The sequence below is a fragment of the Euleptes europaea genome, chromosome 4 (genome assembly GCF_029931775.1).
Source record: "Euleptes europaea isolate rEulEur1 chromosome 4, rEulEur1.hap1, whole genome shotgun sequence".
Taxonomy (NCBI): Eukaryota; Metazoa; Chordata; class Lepidosauria; order Squamata; family Sphaerodactylidae; genus Euleptes; species Euleptes europaea.
Window position 1 is genome coordinate 88,201,957 of NC_079315.1, and position 12,811 is coordinate 88,214,767.

General features: G+C 48.4%; 1 protein-coding gene and 1 non-coding gene across 2 annotated transcripts in view; one reads left to right on the top strand and one right to left on the bottom strand.

Annotated features, from left to right (window-relative positions):
• The window catches only part of TMEM174 (transmembrane protein 174), a 66,657-nt gene that overhangs the window by 9,664 nt on the left and 44,182 nt on the right, over positions 1–12,811 (top strand). The gene's annotated exons all lie outside the window — the stretch shown is intronic.
• Positions 3,808–3,882, bottom strand: TRNAL-GAG (transfer RNA leucine (anticodon GAG)). Its single transcript has one exon. It is a non-coding gene; the product is annotated as a tRNA-Leu (tRNA).

Here is a 12,811-nt window from a genome sequence, read left to right on the forward strand (position 1 = left end):
CGGCAGATGAAGTGACAGGAAGATGTTTTCAGGCAGGTGACTTGTGTTTTCCCTGTCTCAGAACCATATGATGTGCTCCAGTTGATGTGTTCCCTTCCTTTGGCTCCTGAGTCACTTGGGAAAGCTGTGGAGCAGTTTGGCTTCCTCAGGCCTTGCCATCTGGTGCATTTCTGCCGTTGGACACCAGGGAGCAGGAGAGAGCGTGCGGCTGGATTCTCAGCTCTGTCCAGAATATCGAAGAGAGAAAGAGAGAGCGCGATTGCAAGGGGTGCATCTCTGCATTGCATCGTCATAGGAGAGGCAAGCTTGTTGGCATTTCTTTGACCAGTCAGGAGTGTCTGCCAGCCCAGCTTTTCCCAAGTTGCTACCCTCCCGTTTTAGAATGGGACTGTATGTCGCATTGGGGAGGGACTTTTAAAAGATCCCCTGCCCTTCTTGTTACCTTTATTAATCTGTCCCCTGCCCACATGGTGCAGTGGTTAAGGTGTCAGACTAGGAATTGGGAAACCCAGGTTCAAGTCCCCACTCGCACCATGGGAGTTTGCTGGGTGACCTTGGGCCAGTCACACACTCCCAGCCCCGACCCTGGCTAGTGTTTGGGTGGGAGACCTCCAAGAAATACCAGGGGCGGGTTGCGGAGGCAGGCAGTGGCAAATCACCTCTCAGCGTCCCTTGCCTTGAAAACCCCAGAAGGGGTTGCCATAAGTCAGTTGTGACTTGATGGCAACCCCCCCCCCAAAAAAACTGTTGAGTGCAGTCCCATTTCAATGGTTGTAATGTAATCCATGATGGTTGTAATCCATTTCATACATGGAAGCCGGGCTTTGTTTCTGCTGACACTAAACAGTACTTAGACCCAGTGTGTGTTTTCAATGCTTGTGTTTTTTAGTTCTGGGACATGGGAAACACCAACAGATCAATGTCTGCCTGAGCAAACACAAATTGAATTTTACCCGGTAACAACTAACTGCAGAGTATCCCCACATGCAGAGATTGGGAGGAGGCTGGGAGATCATCAGGTGGGGTTTCCAGATAGACACCTGGATTTTCTTTTTCTAGGATAAGGCACCACAAGGCTGAACCTCAGCTGCCCCCTCCCTGCCCACTGCTTGGCTGGTTAATTTCAGCCTCACCGTAGCTCCCAGCCATGGCTCCCAGCTCCCCACCGCACACCAGAGCTGCCAGGGCAGATGATTCATCCTATCGCTTTTTTCGCTTCTGTTTGAATTGTAGTGTGCCATATACCAGATTGCATTTAGCCCCAGAGGTTGCAGTCAAAATGTACAAGGCCTTTGTTTTAAACACCTCCACCTCGCTCATCTTCGTACACACAGAGAAAACACCCAGGAGCCTGATGTGGAAACTGGCCATTTCCTTCCTTTTCCAGTGAGATATAGTGGTTACAAGCAGTAGTTTGGAGCGGTGGACTCTAATCTGGAGAACCGGGTTCGATCCCTACTCCTCCACACGAGCAGTGGAGGCTAATCTGGTGAACTGAATTTGTTTCCCCACTCCTACACACGAAGCCAGCTGGGGGGCCTTGGGCGAGTCAAACACTCTCAGCCCCACCTACCTCACAGGATGTCTGTTGTGGGGAGGGGAAGGGAAGGTGATTGTAAGCCGGTTTGATTCTTCCTTAAGTGGTAGAAAAAGTCGGCATATAAAAACCAACTCTTCTTCTTCTTCTTCTTCTTCTTCTTCTTCTTCTTCTTCTTCTTCTTCTTCTTCTTCTTCTTCTTCTTCTTCTTCTTCTTCTTCTCTTCCTTTCCCTTCCTTTCCCTTCCCCCTGAAGCCCTTTAACTGGGATTTCAAGGTGATGCCCTACAATGGTAGCAGCCAGGGCTGCCATCAGAGCATTTTAAAAGCAGTTAAAATACACTTTTGCAAATCACCCTCGTTTGAAACACCCACAAGTCCTGGCAGCCCTCCCAATAGTTAAATTCATCTTCCTGCCGTTTAAACCCAATAATCTGCAAGCCACCGCTGATGTATTCAAGATTTACAGCTCTTGTAATTTATATCATGTTAGATCACAAATCCTCTCTTTCCTTTCCTTTTTCCTCCCCTCTGCCCCATCTCTCCCCATCCTTTTTAACAATATTTGGCAGCCGATGGACTGTGGAAAGTAGGCTGTTTTACATTAGTCGGTAGTACATTTAATCATTCTTGTGTGATGAGTTACCGTGGATTACAAATTCTTATGTGGCATTTTAAGTTAATGAATAGACAAGTAATAGATCATCGGGGGTGATTGGTCGCATATGGGTTCTACTTGCTTCTAACTCCCAGTGTAGTTGGGAGATTACAACAAAGTCTCATTGTTTTGGCAGATCAGAGTGTTTTCTCACTTGTAGGCCGGTTGGCCCCACAGAAGGAGACAGGGGGCCCCCTTCACACAAACCCACAGCCGCCTAGGAGCCTTGCAGTCCCACATGGCTGTTCGATGTGTGAATGCCACAACCACACAGGTGATCCCAGGGGAGTGGATTCCCAAGGAAAGATGGCAAGCGACTCAACTGTTTTTTTTTTAATGTTCCTTGCTATTGCTAGCTGCCAAGATAGGAGGCTCGCCAGTGGGAAACCTCCGCATTAACTTTCTGAGTTTTGTGGCTGATTTAAAAAATCTGGGGAACTGCGTGATGTCGAGGTTAAGAGCAGTGGTTTGGGGCAGTGGACTCTAATCTGGAGAATCGGGTTTGATTCCCCACTCCTCCACGCGAGCGGCCGACGCTAATCTGGTGAACCGGGTTGGTTTCCCCACTCCTCCACATGAAGCCAGCTAGGTGACCCTGGCCTAGTCACAGCTCTGTTAGAGCTCTCTCAGCCCCACCTACCTCACAGGATGTCTGTTGTGGGGAGGGAAGGGAAGGGGATTGTAAGCTAGTTTGATTCTTCCTTAAGTGGTAGAGAAAGTCAGCATATAAAAACCAACTCTTCTTCTTCAATACACTTGTGGAAAATCCTACTGTAGAGAGTGTGGCTGCTTCTGGGGAAGCCCTGGGTTCATGTGAATCTAGGCAAACGCCATTAGGCTTTCTGTTTCCTCCCTAAGAGCATCACTTCCACTGAAGTCACAGGAGGACAGCCTAGAATTCGACAGTCGTGAATAGTCTGGCCTACTTATCATTGGTGTGGTACACCTGTGTCTGGGCGATCCTGCAGATGCCTCACAGATGTATCTGAGAAAGGAAGTTTTGACACTCGAAAGTTTATATCCTCAAAATCTTGTCATCTCCAAGGTGCTACTGGACTCAAAGCTAGCACTATACAGATGTGGAATATTCCACCATTTTAAAAACAATCTTCCCTTCTCAGTATTTTTCCTGTGTGCTGGGAATGCTGTATGGAGGAAGAGAGTCCAATTGCGTGAGTCCACACCTGCAATTTGGAATGGCATCACCCAGAAAAAGGTTTACCACCTCAATGAGGACTAGCATATTGAGGCCACCCCATTGGGTCAGTTTTGTCTTGCAGTTCTACTTCCTAACATCTGCTGCTAGCTGCGGCTTCTGCTGCTATTGGGGCGCTGAAGTCCTACCGTCAAGTTTTTGATTGTTAAGACACTTAAAATATACCACATATTGTCCAGTGCAAAATCCTTTGTCAGATCAACAAGTTACCGTCAACATGTTCTCTCTTGCTTTCTCTGAATCAAGCTATACATTAAACGAACACACATGAACCTGCCTTATACTGGATCACACTCTTTTCCCATCAAAGTCAGTATTGTCTACTCAGACTGGCAGCAGCTCTCCAGGGTCTCAGGCAAAGGTCTTTCACATCACCTACTTGCCTAGTCCCTTTAACTGGAGATGCCAGGGATTGAACCTGGGACCTTCTGCATCTCAAGCAGATGCTGTACCACCGAGCCACAGTCCCTCCCCTGAATGGGAGGTCTTTGTTATATTTCACACTAAAAAGCAGCTGGGGGAGAAGAGGAAGAGACAGGATTTGGGCCATGATGGCGCTTGGGGAAGAGGGTTTAACCCTCTATGCCATTCCTCCCATCAGTATCTTGTTCCCCAAAACTATTATTAGCCACAGAACAGGCCCCATATTGAAGCCGTCTTTTTTTATCTGTTATGGTTAATAGCAGACTCAGACCAGGAATTTCTACTGGGGTATTGGCAGGGGAAAAAGACACAAACTTGTTCCCCAGCACAATGTTCACAATCTGCTCCCCCTCCCCACTCAGGGGAGAAAGAAAATCTAGTCAGACTGTCTCCACATAATGTATAGTTTGGTCCTCTGACCTAAGCAGATTTATATGGTTGGTAATACTGTGAGTTCTGTGTCTTGTCACTACCTTGTTTTTGGAAGAATATTCTACAGCACATGGTTTTGAAAAATAGCATCTGGATACTAAGCAATTGAGGGTTTTTTAAAAATCTGATGTTTCTCTAAATATCATACATCCTTTTACATCAAGTTATGGGCATCATACTACAGACAAATCCTTGGTTGCTGTACATGGTCTTGAATTGTACGGAGCGAATGAGCTGTTTACATGTCGTAATAAATTGGTGGTGCGTACAGAGTTGTATGCTGAACTTTTGGTAATGGAGAATGCTTATGTGTATACCTCAAAAAAATGGGCCTTTTACACAAATAAATCCCTGGCCACAGCTGAGGCAGGGAGCTGGGAGGATGTATTCAGCAGCATCCAACAACAACAGGAGCAACATCAGCACTGCCACTTCCTAAATGCCCTTCCTACACGTTGCACTGGGATCTGGGAGAACCAGGCTCAAATCCCCACTCTGCCAGGGACACTTGCTTGGTGACATTGGGCCGAACATCCATTCTGAGCCAGACCAACCTCCTGGCATGGTTGTTGCAAGGATAAAATGGAAAACAGTGTTGTAAGCTAATGTACAGGTAAAGGTCCCCTGTGCAAGCCCCGGGTCATTACTGACCCATGGGGTGAAGTCACATCCCAGTGTTTGCCAGTGCCTTCCCCAGTCATCTTTCCTTTACCCCCAGGCAAGCTGGGTACTCATTTTACCAACCTCGGAAGGATGGAAGGCTGAGTCAACCTTGAGCTGGTGACCTGAAACCAACTTCCGTTGGGATCGAACTCAGGTCGTGAGCAGAGCTTTTGACTGCAGTACTGCAGCTTAACACTCTGCGCCACGGGGCTCAGAGCTCTTTTTTTCTTTTTTGCTGTCAAGTCACATCTGACTTATGGTGATCCCTGGTGGGGGTTTCAAGGTATGAGACGTTCGGAGGTGGTTTGCCATTGCCTGCCTCCGCATCATGACCTTGGTATTGCTTGGAGGCCTCCCATCCAACTGCTGAGATCACACTAGTCTGGAGCCTGGGCTATCCAGGTCAGGGCAATGACAGTTCTAGTAGCATTTAATTTGGGGAGCAGCTTATGCCACAATATCATGGCTAAATTTGTAGGATGGACATATCCACCGTAAATCTTTCTATCCACTGGCCAGGGAGGCTTGTAAGAACTTGGACGGCCCTGTATTAAATGCTGTTGTGCAAAGAAAAGGCCCCAAGGTAGGCTCAAGAGAGCGACTGTCATTCCTTTCCAGCTGCTGGCTTCTCTCCCTTTAAAGAGTGATTTCTTTGACTGAACTATTTATGGGCTGTTCAGTGAATAAAAACACTAAAAAGAGGCGACAGCCTAGCTCATCGGGCCAAGGAGCTGTCCCCCCTCCCCTTTCGGCAGCTGTAAAAGTGGATATTGTCAATAGATTACAACCAGCCATAAACTGTTACAGAAGGAATTTATGAGGGCAAGCTATTGTCCCCTTAAAATAATGTTGCTAGAAAGCTGCCCTTGGGAGTAATCAAGAACCACAGAGAAGATCTCTCACAAAGGCAAAAGTCTGCATCTTGGGTACCCAGAAAACAAATAACACCAGAAGGGCGTGAGCCAGCAAGTAGCTAGTAAACTCCATGCTGCATTGAACCTCTTTCAGTAATGGGATTTTGCTTATACGTGTAAAATGTCTGAGTGTGGTGGATATGTGCAAGCAAGGACACGTGCACCCTAGTGAGCGTGCAGCCCCACTATGTGGAAGAAGAAGAGTTGGTTTTTATATGCCGACTTTCTCTACCACTTAAGGGAGAATCAAACCGGCTTACAATCACCTTACCTTCCTCTCCCCACAACAGACACCCTGTGAGGTAGGTGGGGCTGAGAGAGCTCTACGAAAGCTGTAACTTGCCCAAGGTCACCCAGCTGGCTCTGTGTGTAGGAGTGGGGAAACAAATCCAGTTCACCAAATTGGCCTCTGCCGCTCATAGGGAGGAGTGGGGAATCAAACCCGGTTCTCCAGATCAGATCAGAGTCCACTGCTCCAAACCACCACTCTTAACCACTACACCATGCTGGTATATTCTTGGATTGAGGCCAATGTGAGAGAATTACATCCCCCCCTCCTGTCATAGACCTCTGTCTTTTTAAAGATATACATAGCACAATCCTAGAAAACGGCAAGAGTCCAGTAGCACCTTAAAGACTAACAAAAATATTTTCTGGTAGAAAATATTTTTGTTCGTCTTTAAGGTGCTACTGGACTCTTGCCCTTTTCTACTACTGCAGACAGACTAACATGGCTACCCACTGTGAATTATAGCACAATCCTATAATGCTTACTCAGGAGTACATCCCACAAAGTTCTGCGAGGTGCTCACAGGACTGAAAAAACCAGGAGTCAAGTCAGAGGAAGAATGCTTAGTGCAGTGACATCGGCCTGTCACATCCCTAGCTGTGCCTTTTCAACATCTCCTGCCCAGAGCATCTTTTTTATTGTCTCCAATAGGGTTTGCTTACATATAGCAAGGGGTGAGGTGGGGCAGATGCACACAGAGGGCCGCCCCCAGCAGGGTGCCTGCAGCCCTCTGTTCCCCGGAGAGCACACTCCTTTCCACCCTGTAACTCATTCACCAAAACTGCATCCTGAATCGTATTAGGGAGGCATCCGTTTCAGATTAGGAAACACGATATCGAAGACGATTCTTGCAAAAGAAGCACGTGGCCCATCATCCCTGGGAAACAATGTCTTTGTCCTTGGGCGGGGGGGATGCACTGATTTATCCGTGCTGTGAGAACCCTCCGGCACCGACACACAACCCTCGGCTGCCACGCCATTCCTTGGAAAGATCCTATATGTATCTCGGTGGTAGAGCATCCGCTTGCCATGCAGAAGGTCCAGGTTCAATCCCCGGCACATCCAGTTAGAGACTCACTATGGGTGAAAACGCACAGTCGCTTTAGCCTCCTTTATTCCCTGTTTCAGTCAGGATTCAGCCAAGACAGAACGCCCTTTCGGCAAAACGCATGCCTTCGACCCTGGCTGAATCCTGGCTGAAACAGGGAATAAAGGAGGCTAAAGCGACCAGGCCTTTTCGCCCTATGACAAGTAGGTGATGTGAAAGACCTCTGCCTGACACCCTGGAGAGCCCCTGCCGGTCTGGGTAGACAATACTGACTTTGATGGACCCAGGGTCTGCTTCAGCAGAAGGCAGCTTCATGTGCTCATGGATATCCCGTTTCCAGGCAGGTCGCAGCCATTCAATTAGCCACCGGCAGACGACATTTGCAAGCGGCCCACTCCTTAAACAGATCTTTGCAATAGCAGAAAAGGGCAAGAGTCCAGGAGCACCTTAAAGACTAACAAAAATATTTCCTGGCAGGGTGTGAGCTTTCGTGAGCCACAGCTCACTTCTTCAGATAAGCTCCTACCCTGCCAGAAAATATTTTTGTCAGTCTTGAAGGTGCAACTGGACTCTTGCCCTTTTCTACTACTGCAGACAGACTAACACGGCGACCCACTGTGAAAGATCTTGGCAAGGCCGGGAGAAGGGAGCGGGTCGGGGGAGGCGCAGAAGCGCGCCGGGATCAACGTCTGAATCGGGATGCCAGCTGCAGCCCCCCGTCCCCCCCCACCCTGGTCGGATGTGGCTCCCCTTCCCGAAGCTCGCATGCAGGCCGTCGTAGACGTGGCAGCCCCGGGGTGTCATTTGAGCCCGTGGTTTTGCTGGCTCTCGCGGTTCCCATCTGATCTGCATTTGCCTGGGATTCCTGTTTGGTCTCTCCCCCCCCCAGCTACCACCCCCCCCCTCTAGCCGCGGGGCGAGCGGGCCCGGGGGGCAGGGAAGCCTTGCGCTTTCCCACGGGCTCCCTCGCCCCTCGCCCCACGGCCCGGCCCGGCCGGCGGGTGGGAAGCGACGCGCCGCCTTGGCACGCACCCGCTTGGGGGTCACGGCTCCCGTGGGCCTGGGGCCGGGAGGGAAGCGCCCAGAGGCAGCGTGGGGTAGCGGTTACGAGCGGTGGTTTGGAGCGGTGGGGTCTGATCTGGAGAGCCGGGCTTGATTCCCCGCCCCTCCACGTGAGCGGCGGAGGCGAATCTGGGGGACTGGATTGGTTTCCCCTCTCCTAGGCACGAAGCCAGCTGACCTTGGGCTAGTCACAGCTCTCTCGGCCCCACCTACCTCACAGGGAGTTTGTTGTCGGGAGGGGAAGGGAAGGTGATTGTAAGCCGGTTTGAGTCTCCCTTAAATGATAGATAATTCACAGTGGGTCGCCGCGTTAGTCTGTCTGCAGTAGTAGAAAAGAGCAAAAGTCCAGTAGCACCTTAAAGACTAACAAAAATATTTTCTGGCAGGGTATGAGCTTTCGTGAGCCACAGCTCACTTCTTCAGATTGGTATCTGAAGAAGTGAGCTGTGGCTCACGAAAGCTCATACCCTGCCAGAAAATATTTTTGTTAGTCTTTAAGGTGCTACTGGACTCTTGCTCTTTTCTTAAATGGTAGAGAAAGTCGGCATATAAAAACCAACTCCTCCTTCTCCTCCTCCTCCTCCTCCTCCTCCTTCCTCTTCCTCTTCCTCCTCCCTGGGTCGAGACCCTAGCTGCAGCCAGGCCCCCCCCCCCAGTTCCCTGGGGCTGCTCTTGTGACACCAGCACGATTCCCTCCCAGGGATGGCCAATCCAGACATGCAGAGTCCGGAATGTCCCAATTATTTTTTTAAACTCAAACTTTAAAAAAAGTTCACCAGGAGCTCATAACACAGAAGTCCCCAGGGCACATCTGGACTGACCAAAGTTAGTAGTTCTGCAGTAGCTTGTTGGGCATTGAGATCTCAAGTACGAAGTTCTATGGCATTAGAAGGGTGTAACTCTGCTTAAGGTCGACTATAAGCCTGTTTACTACAAAGACACAAGAGCTCCCATTCAAATACTTTCTGCTGCATTTCCTGTGTTGCCAGGTGGTTTTGAGTAGAATGATAAGGTAACTAAAGGTAAAGGTAAAGGTCCCCTGTGCAAGCACCGGGTCATTCCTGACCCATGGGGAGACGTCACATCCCGACGTTTTCTAGGCAGACTTTGTTTGCGGGGTGGTTTGCCAGTGCCTTCCCCAGTCACTAGCATTTGATGGCCAGGTGCATACCTTTTCATGCACATGCAGCAGGATCAAGAGGCACCTTCCCCTTGCTCAGAGACAGAACACATACCTTGCACACAAAAAGTATCAAGCAGGGATGTACATCTTGGAAGTAATCAGTATTTGTCAAATCGAGATATCAGGGAGCCAAAAAATGTCAGCATTCCTGGTTTTCTGGATTCTAAATACTGGTTTGGTATTCAGTTCTGAGTCCGTCTCCTCCCCCCCCCCCGGATTCTGATAATATTTGGCTCCATTATTCCCTATGGGAATAAAAGATTCTAAGCTTTCTCCAGGAAAAATAGTAACCAACACTCAACAGCAAGCAAAGCAACCACTGGCCAAAAGCCTCTGAATGAAGACAGAACCAACAAGCCCAAAGAACCAATGCAGAACCGGGAAATCCCAGCAGAAGCGCTGGCCAATGTGGCAAGCCTAACACAACAAAAGAATGCAAGCCAATGTCAAAGTGGAGAATCCTCCAAGCCAAACCCAACAGGAATGCTGTTGGAAACCCAACAAATGCAAAGTTAGAGAATCCATGCCAATGTACAACCCAAGAATCCACTTCAAACACGACACAAACCAACCCAAGCAAAGAACACAAGGTTGCAAGACCAGCAAAACCAATTCCAAAGCACAGAAGCAAAGCCAAACCAATACGAAAAGCTGATATCAAGCTCCAGGAAGACACACAGTAAAATTAAAGAACGAAACAGATTTTAGAGCCTTAATTTGCTGGCTTCTGATATTCCCAGTTAATCCCAAATATTTCTGGATTTTTGCCCTGACCTGGATAGCCCCAGGCTAGCTTGATCTCTCAGATCTCTGAAGCTAAGCAAGGTTGGCCCTGGCTATTATTTGGATGGGAGACTGCCAAGGAATACCAGGGTCATGAGGTGGAGGCAGGCAATGACAATCCACCTCTGAACTTCTCTTCCCTTGAAAAACCGACAGGGTCCCTATAAATCAGATATAATCCTGGATACCATCTGGAGACCAAAATGTATCCAGAAAATATCAATAAGGTCTTTTTGGATATATATTCAGGCCAGATATATCCAAATGCACATCCCTTTTCTCAGGTCCAAGCGCTGCCACCCCACTGCCAAAGCCATGACTTAGGGCAGCACAGCAACCCAGGGGCTGCATTACTGGGGAAAGTGCCAACAAACAGAGCAAGACCAGGTCTGGGACTTTTATCCCAAAAATGGGAGATATGCCCCAGTGACTTCCTGCTACCCCCTTTTGCGAAACACCTTTTTTACTAATATGGCAAACCTTACATTTAGGCTCGAAAGTTTTGATTTATGCTAAACTCTTAATTTAGCAAATTAATGTCTCATTCTTTTTTACCATTTTTTTAAAAAAATGTTATTTCCTTGATCCCTTTGTTTTTAAATATTTTTGACACAATCTTGTTTTACTTAGGTTTTGGCCTTTTCCTTTCTCAGCCTAGTTTTTATCTTTTGGTAGCCTCTTCTGTTCTTCCTTTTGAAAATTCTTGAAACCTGTTTCCTTCTTTCCATCGTTTGCCAAAAGTTAGTTACATTGAAAAGTAAGTTGTTCCATTGCCTGTAAGTCATAAATTAAAATATTTGGTCCTCCACTATATTTGATTCCTCCACCTACCAAGGTTGCCTAGAATCTCCACATTTTCCAACATTCCTCCTTCCTGGATGACTGTTCCTGCCTGACCTCTTTTAACCATCTCTCCATCCCCATTTACAAAGACCAAAAAGGAGGCCAGACTCAAGATCAGTCTCTCATCCCTGGTACCAGTTTTCCCATGATGCACTTGTTGCTTTGTTTCAGCCAGAGCAACAATTGGTTTCTTTGGTGCTGGCATTAAACACACACACACATTATGTGGTTTGCAAGATATCAAGTGTATTAATCAAGAAGACAAGAAATTCACAAAAGCTAAGGCAGTCCTTTAAAAACAGTCCCCACGTCCTGCCCCACAGGGCTTGCCTCAGGGAAATGGCTGCTTGTACAAGACAAAGGTTCTTTCTGGGTGGCTGAGAATGTGCATGCTGGGAGCCTGTTGTCTGGGGCAGGACGGTGGCCAGGCGGGCAAGATCCTCTTTCAGTAGCAGGCCGGGATGGGGAGAATCCTCCGGCTGCCTGGGAGCCTCCCTCGCCTCTCCTCCCTCCTCCCAATCCCGAAGACGTCTCACTTCATCTGTCATCCATTCTGTTCGCCTGCCCAGCTGTCAAAACAGGGGGTGTCTCTTTCATTCCGGCTCACAAAGTACCAAGGGGGGGAAAGGGGCTTTAATGCCTGTGTTTGGACACAAGCAATTATCCCTAATTATTGTTTTTCTTTTGAGCTGGCCGGTCCTGCTGGAGAGCCAGCAGATGAACATGCCCTAATCCTCCCCAGTCAGTTGATCTCAGTGGGTTTTGTGGGACAAGCCGGCCGAGGAGGGGGAGGCTCGATGGCTTTCATCTCAATGTGAGTCTAGGGGCTGATTCAAATGCTTTGCGATGGGAGAATTAACCCCCGAGCCCAGACTTTCAATGGCCTCTGATAAGAGATTATACGGGTTGATGGCAAACCTTTCTCGGCAAAATGTTTTCAAAGGCATTGGAGCTGTTAAATCAAAGCGCCATTGAATTGGGACAGGCCCTCTTGCTCTGACCCCTTCTTTTCTCTCATTCAGTGGTGGGTATAATTGCTGGTGGGGTGGCAAGACGCACCTTTTCCTTCGGCCCCTTCCACCGATGGACACCCACCCAACTCAGTGCTGGAAACAAAGGAGAGACCATGGCCCAAAAGCTGGAGGCAGTGAAGTCTGGTGAATTACTCATTTCATTACATCGACTTCTATTCACTTCTTTATATCCCACTTTTGGGGTATCCAAAGCAGCTTCATTTTATCCTAACAACAATCCTGCAAGGTAGGTGGTGTGGTGGTTGAGAGTGGTGGACTCTAATCTGGAGGACTGGGTTTGATTCCCCACTCCTCCACATGAGCAGCAGACTCTAATCTGGTGAACCGGGTTGGTTCACCGGTGAGGTCATCTGGTGAACTTCCATGGCAGAGTAGGAGTCAAGCCCAGATCTCCCAGATCCTACTCCCACTCTAACTGTGACACCACACTGGACCTCTCCTGCATCTACCCTCACAAACCCTTCCATTTCCTAATTCCACTTCCTTCCTAGTAGGCTGAAGTGATAAGACTGCATGTATGTGTGTATGTGTGTGTGTGTGTGTGTGGGATTCTTTCTCTCAAATTTTTGTTTTGTAAGAAACTCTTGCATTCAAATTTGGGCACATAAAATCCCACCTCTTTTGGTTGAGTGTATTTTACAGTGGGCATTACCAAGACAGAGAATTGTCAGCATCCCAGGCCAACTGCAAAGCCCTTCAGGAGCGGACAGGGAAGTGGAAACAGCCC